The sequence below is a fragment of the Toxotes jaculatrix genome, chromosome 21, assembly GCF_017976425.1.
Source record: "Toxotes jaculatrix isolate fToxJac2 chromosome 21, fToxJac2.pri, whole genome shotgun sequence".
Lineage (NCBI taxonomy): Eukaryota > Metazoa > Chordata > Actinopteri > Toxotidae > Toxotes > Toxotes jaculatrix.
Window position 1 is genome coordinate 10,022,341 of NC_054414.1, and position 7,567 is coordinate 10,029,907.

The following is a 7,567-nucleotide window of genomic DNA, read 5'->3' on the forward strand; positions in this document are numbered from 1 at the left end:
CTGATATTTCCAGATGAAGTGGACTAACTTCTGCTTTCATGCTGGATAAAAAATGTGCAGGACGCTGGGACTTATTCATCATTATCACTACTTCTTTTCTCAAAAAGACCAACACAATACCGCTTGATTCCTTTGCTTCACTGTTGCATTCTGTTCTTGAGTTAATCTGCGTGTTCCAGATTTGATATTTTTCTTCTTATTTTGAACCCCGGGGTGAGGTGAAGCCGTATAGACTCACAGATGGCCACTGTGCGGTACAAGTCCAATCCACGTTACGAAACAACAACCTCGAGGGATTCATGTTATAACAAATGCATCAGCCGTGAACCATAAGAGTGAATTTAAATAACATGTTTAGATAAAATGTTGGATGTAATGGATTGGATTGCACTGAAATGTCTTAGGAGGCACTATGCAAAGTAATTTTCTTGAGTGTAATTGTACTTGGCTTGTACTCTGTTCTACAGAGATTTCAGTCCCCATGAGATTTCTTGGACATAAAGGGTCTGTGCACTGAAATGGCAATAGAAAATATAGCTACAGTACATTATGGTTACATCGTAGTATGTTCTAAAGACTGTAGCCCAAAGCAAAGAAAAATAATGTAATCAAACCAAATGTTCTGTAACACCAGCCTTTTGCTGTTTCTCAGCTTGTGTTAGTAGTGAGCAAACATATGGTGAATGTGAAGAAAAGACTTGATTTTGTCCTTTTCTTGCCATGTTTGAAAAGGGTAATGCTCATGTGAAGCGGGGAGGAGGGGTGTGTGTGTGTGTGTGTGTCTGTGAAAATAAGCAAAGAGTATGTGTGCAGCAAAAAAGAATACATTAATATGCACTAAAGATGAAAGAGAAATGCTCAAATGCAGCCACATTTAGAGCATTCTGTGATGTTGGTACAAACACAATGCGATGGAGTACGGGAACTTTCAATTAGAAAAGGTGGAATTTAAAAAAGCTAGTTTCAGTGCCTGCTGCAAGAAGAAACCCTAATCCACAGGAGGGATGTATATCAACATAAATTCCCACTTGTAATTCCAAACTGTGTACTGTGTTAAAAAGAAAAGAGGAAAACGTGCTGTTTGGAAAATGCAGTGTTCTCCCCACACAGTACATCAATGTCTCCCTTTGCACGGTGATGGTGCAGTCATTTTCTAGAAATCCACTGTGCCTGCACTATCCTCTCCTCTTGCCTATGCTGTCTTTTTCCTTCAAATTCAATAACCTCCCAGCTGTGTGTTTCTCCAGGGATTCCCCCGGCTCCCGTGGCCCACAGACAGACTGCAGAGTCTGTGGGGAACCTGACACAACATAAACTCCACTGTGAAGCAGAGGTGTCAGAGTCTGTGGGCTGCATCTCCGCTGATCGAGGAACCATGAAAATGTGAAAGCCTTTTATTTCTTCACACTTTAAAGGCTGCAGCAAAAAAACAAAAACAAAAAACAACAAACAACACACGTGTTTAACACGAGAGTTGTGTGTGCGCAACGGCTGTGTGGGCTGCAGTCATAGCAAAAAACTAAGTATAGATCCTGTGGCCTATTTAGGCATTGTTTATATGAAGATGGACTACACAGAACAGCTAGCAGGCTTAGCTCGGACTGAGAATCCAAAGTATTATGGAAAGTGTGAGGAAAAGATGATGGTGACCCAGTTGGACTCGACTTGTATAAGATGCAAAAAAGGAAACCAGAAGCTGTTTGATTTAAAGTCTTCTCTTTGTTTAAAGATTCATTTTTTGACTGTTATTACATGAAACTATGTCGGTGAGTTACAAGCTTACTACTGCTGCTCTCATAGGACTTTCTCATACTGTACTGAATATACTTTGCTTTTGCTTCAGTCTATATTTAGAATCCCTCTTTTCTTCCCAATATCATTAAGAGCCACGGAGCAGACCCTTTGACTTGGGAATATTGTTTTCTTCCTCACCCAAAGATCTCAATTAATAATCCAGAGCGGGAGGATACACAAACATGCCATAGGGAGGCTATACTGGTAGACACATATCTAGTGCACTTTGCAGGCAGGCACTCAGAAGCCCTTGTAACCCCAGACGGTTCTTTGCCTCCTCTGGGAATAAAACACTCAACCTGACCAACGAGATATGTCACCCGGAAAAAAAGTTATGCTTGTTTCTCTTACCGTTAAATGCTCCTGAAGTGGGTGTGGAATAGAGTTGCTGTTGTGTATATGTGTATGGGTTTAGATTGATGATGCAGGTTTGCACGTTACATTTTTGAATGTAGCTTTATTTGTTAATTAATGTCTTCATTTTCTGTGTTCATGTAGTACATGTTGAAATGGCACATACACAAGTACATAATGGGGAACTTTATAATGCTTTCTAATCATTTTACATGTTACTTACCAGAAATAGAAAAAAAGAGCTTATCTATAAATATCTCAGCAATAATGCTTGTTATACAGTAAGTTTATGTTGGAGAGATTTAAAGTAATTACTTTCCCATGAATATTTTGTTTCCAGCATACATTATAAACAGACACTTCCCATGTATTTACTGGAGGAAGGTATGTTGCAAATTGTTCCCCAGTGCTTGAACTCCCACACACAAACACACTTTTCAGGCACAGTGCTGATGTTGTTATTGGATTATTACACTTACTTGAGTATTGATTTGCCATAACTGCAGATAGGGGCAATGTTTTTAGTTTTGCTTGGTTAATGTTGTGGCGCTTTGCTCTTTTAATGACGCTATGAGTTATGCAGTTACTTACTCTGTTGATGCTTCAGTGGTGTTTCCCTGGTCACCTCAGGCATTACTTGTTACTAGAAGAGTTTGTCATTTTGGAAAAAAAATACTTTTGTTTAATAAGTACGAAAACCAACTCATAAAAACGACATGTTGTTGAGTCTGTGCTGGTTGCGTTTTCATGGTGATCAGCACCGAAATGGATAAGGCCTCAATTATACTCCCTTGCTGTTGTTCTTATACTTATATTACTTTCTAGTTCGCTTAGAGTTCACACACCAACTTGTATGTGCAGTCACAACAAATTGGAGTGTACATGGGCATCTGTACAGAGCCTCTGGTACACTTGCTGATGACAAAATTCAAGTCACTTGGACCCTAATGGGCCCTCGTGTACTTGCAGATGTGGAAAATTTGACACCAGCTCAAGTGTGTTTCCAAAAATGCCAAACTTTTCTGTTGGATTTTGGATAACTACATCTGCTAAATGCTTTAATTTTCAGGTGTTTTGGCTTTAAAATGAGTTTTTCCTATGTTAATTTGATCCACTGTGTTTTCATGTAAAAGATGGTGGCTCAGGGATGGATTCAGAGGAAAAGCAAAAAGATGGAGCTCCTGTTATTTTTGTCACCTTTGTGGTTTCACAGCAAACTTATTGTATGTGACAAAATGTCTCAAATTACTGAAAAAAAACTGCTCTGTCTGTTTGTCAGCACATCAGGACTTAAATGGACATTTGTCCAAAAAAAGGAAAGGCATGGAGATTCCTTGCATGGACAAACAAACTCATCTCTCTATTTCTCACATTCCCTTCCCTCTCTCTTGCTTATTCTCCTTTTGTCCTAAAGAAGGACATTTTTGTCCCATGGGGTATAATAATATTGACGTCAAGAGATGAGTTATTGATTGAGAGGAGAGGACAGCAAGACGGTTGACATGCAGCAGATTACTCCACGTAGCAAACAGCATAAGCATTCATACATGTCTGTGGCATGTAAGAAGGAATATGTTTATTTCAGTCCAGGCTGATATGTACAACATGTCAACCAGGCAAACACGTGTATTGAGGAAAGAGGAGGATGTGGGCGCTTGTCTCTTCTGCAGGCCACATGAGCTTTGCTACTCGCTACACATCTTTACGCGTTGGGAAATTGATGCAACACTGCTTTGTTCTAAAGTCTTATGATATATATGAGGAGATAATGAGATTGCGTTCCGTCCTGATTGAATGGGATGATGACATCGATATGAAACAGCTCTGGTCTTCCCATGGCTTCTGTGTATATTCCACATAGATACATCTTCTTGTCTAGTGGGCCATTTGACCTGCATTGGTTTGCACTGATTGAATCACTAGAAAATAAGCACAGAGCAGTTCAGCCCCAAACTGCCTGCTATACAGAGATGTACCAGGTAGGAGTCTGGTTTGTTTCCTTTTATTCCTGAAAGATGCTCAAGAATCGACTGAAATTGGATACAAGTTCTGCAGAGCTGGTCAATGTCACAGAGAAAAAGAAAAGAGTCAAGTGGACACAGTTCTCGTGTATCATGTTGTGGACGATATCAGTGACCCATAGCAACATACACATCAAATAGATTCCCACCAGCAGTTATGCAAATGTGGATGTGACATGTGAGTCTGTGCCAAGCATGATGCGACGAGAGGGGAATTCACCACCACTTGGCTGCTCTGCTTCTGCTAGCATTAGCATTAGCATTGTTCACACATCCCCTCATCTCAGCCTGCTTCCACACCCCTCCCCCCCTTTTCCCTCCCTTCCTCTCCCTCTCTCTCTCTCCCCCACCTCCACCACCATGTCTCCATCCTCCCCCTCCCCTCCTCCCTCCCTCCCCGCCTGCGTCCTCTCTTTCCTGTTCTCGCTGCGGTGTTGCTATAGCAACGGAGAAATGTGGGAATACCTCCGTCCTTCAGAGCGCGGGAGAGAGGGGGAGAGAGAGGCAGAGAGGGGTAGAGGCAGAGAGGAAGAGGGAAAGGATGGGAGACAGACAGAGAGGGAAGGGGTAGACAGAAGAAGAGACTAGAGGAGATGAGAGGAGAGGAGAGGAGGGAAGGAAGTGTGGAAAAGACTGTTAATTAAAAGACAGAGAGTGAGTGGCTGTGACTCACTGCCTGAATGGACACCATTGCCTGACTCCACCATAGCCCCCTGACTCCAAGCAGTTGCCCCCCCCATCTTCTCCCCTAAAAGCTATCCTCCCATTGATATTCAGTCTCTGTGATGAGGAAGACGCCACTGTTATCTGGCCAGAGGGGTGGGTGCCAGTGTGGGTGGGGGGTGGGTGTGACTGAGATGGCACGGTGTCGCACAGCCATGGCGTAGCTTCACGCTGGGCCCTACGCACGCCATTTGTTTGACGATCCATGTGTTCTGGATGTCTCCATTTGTAGTGAGGCTGCAGTTTCCATGACAACGCCCAGACTAAAATAGCACCCCGCTTTCCTACCTCTCTCTCTCACTCCCTCTCCTTCTCTCTCCTTCTCTCTCCTTCTCTCTCCTTCTCTCTCCTTCTCTCTCTCTCTCTCTCTCTCCTCCTTGCTCACAATACACTCATAACTGTTCATTCCTGATCTTGTGCCTCGTTCTATCAGGCTGAGATGTCCCATACTGCTCATCTCCATTCATCATATGGATTGAAGCACATGTAACAACCCCCCCCCCTCCTCCCAACATCATCACTTTCCTACACACACACACACACACACACACACACACACACACACACACACACACACACACACACACACACACACATACACATGCATCACTTCTCCTCCCACCTCTTATCTTCCATTTTCAGTCTCTCAGTCGCCCTGCAACAGATTCTGTCAACATGCATCAACCTCTGCGTTGCCATGACAACGGTCTTGAAAATCACTGCAATTATTTCAACAAAGACAAAAACACTACAGCCACTTGGGGGAGAGGGAGGGAAAAAAAAAGAATGGCGTGTACGTGTGTGTGTGAGTGTGTGCGTGCGTGTTTGTGTTTTATGTTTGTGTGATTGACAGAGTGAGAAAGAGTTGTGAGTCTGTGCATGTGTGTTTAGTGACCCTTCACTGAACTGTTGTGTGTCAACTGTAGCTTTTTCCATCGCAAATGTGCATATGTTGGTAAAAGCGAGTACAGTGAATGTGTGTGTGTGTGTGTGTGTGTGCGTGTGGGTATGTGTGCATGTGTGTCTCTTGGCCTCATATGGTGAAACTCCTTTCTTTTCTTCCACTCAGACCCATGAGTATGTATATGTTGTTGTGTATGGCAGCACAGGTGGACGCACTGATCCATTTGTACAGGTTTATCAAAGCCAACCTTTACCAGCTACAGTACCACGTGTGTGTGTGTGTGTGTGTGTGTGTGTGTGTGTGTATGTGCTAGGCTGTGAGAGGATTACTATACACTGCTGTGAGAGAGAGAGAGAGAGAGAGAGAGAGAGAGAGAGAGAGAGAGAGAGAGAGAGAGTTTGGCAGATAGACAGAGGGTGATCTGTGCAGTGGTGGAAAGTACATTTAGTCATTTACTCCTTTTCAGTTTTCAGTACTTGATTATTTCCGTTTAATGCTACTTTTTACTCATTACCTCCACCTTGACCTTCAATACCATTAAAGTACTGCACATGAATGCATAAGTAATAATCAATAATGAACCGTATAATGTTACAAAAGCAGACAGTTTGCATAACGAGTCCTTTTGATACTTGTTACAGTATAATTTCCAGTTGTTTTTGTCTGTCTCTCAATACCTTCCTGCGTTTCCTGCCTATCTGTTGCTCCACGCCCTGAGGCCATTGGTTCACACAGAGGATGTGAATCAAAAAGAAATTGTTTTATTTATTTATTAAAGTATATTTAAAGAAAAGGCTAAATATTTCTTAAAATAGAGACTCAAACAGAGAAAATAGTGCATTTTTGGGGACCATTTTCAGTCACAGATTTGGTGCACCGGTGACTATTTAGATGATGAATATGGAATAAACTGCAGTGCCCATGTTCATCGTAATAAGGGAGCATGTCACCCACTGTGAAAGTGTGGCTTATGTGTTTTTAATAGCTTTTGGACAGCGGTGGAGGCTCAGAGGAATGAGCTATATCAGATTTTGGCTGTGCATGCAAAACATGGGATTTGATGACAGTATAAAAAATGTAGAATATCACCAATGTTCTCCTTTGTGTAACATTAGGATCATCATTTCATCTGTAATGGAACATTTTCAAATTGTGTTAAAGTGAATGGTTCCGCTGCTCGTTCAGCATACAAGCTGCCAACTGTGTGTGCTCTTTTATTGCAGATAAATCTCTGCAAAGTTTCAATTCAATGCTTAAAATGTACATGTTACACTGACAAGCCACCTCTGTGGATACTGTACTGTGTATTACTGAGTAACATAGATCCTATCTTACTATTAATCAAATATGATGTCAACGCTGTATAGCTCTAAACCTTCACACTCACTAATCCCATTGTATCCCATAAAGCTGCTTTGATACTAACAGATACTTACATGTGTGCGGAGTCAGGGAAAACACTCCAGGCCCTGTAATTTTGGGGCTAAACTCATGGCAGATGACATAGCAAGTTATAATGAGTGTTTTTTGCCCTTGGCCAGTGTGTAAGTTTGGACGTGTGTGTTTATGCACGTAGGAGTACAATTTGAGAAGCCAGGTGGGTGCGTCTTAACTTAAGCCATTTCTTTGTCATATTGTTACCCTTAAGCTAGAAAGCCCTTGAGGATACATAACTGTGGCTTTAAAGTGGAGTTATCCACATTCTGAGGGGCCAAACATGTATCCTTAAGTTTAAAAGCTGACTCAAATATGTCTGCCAGGGTGGGCTGTC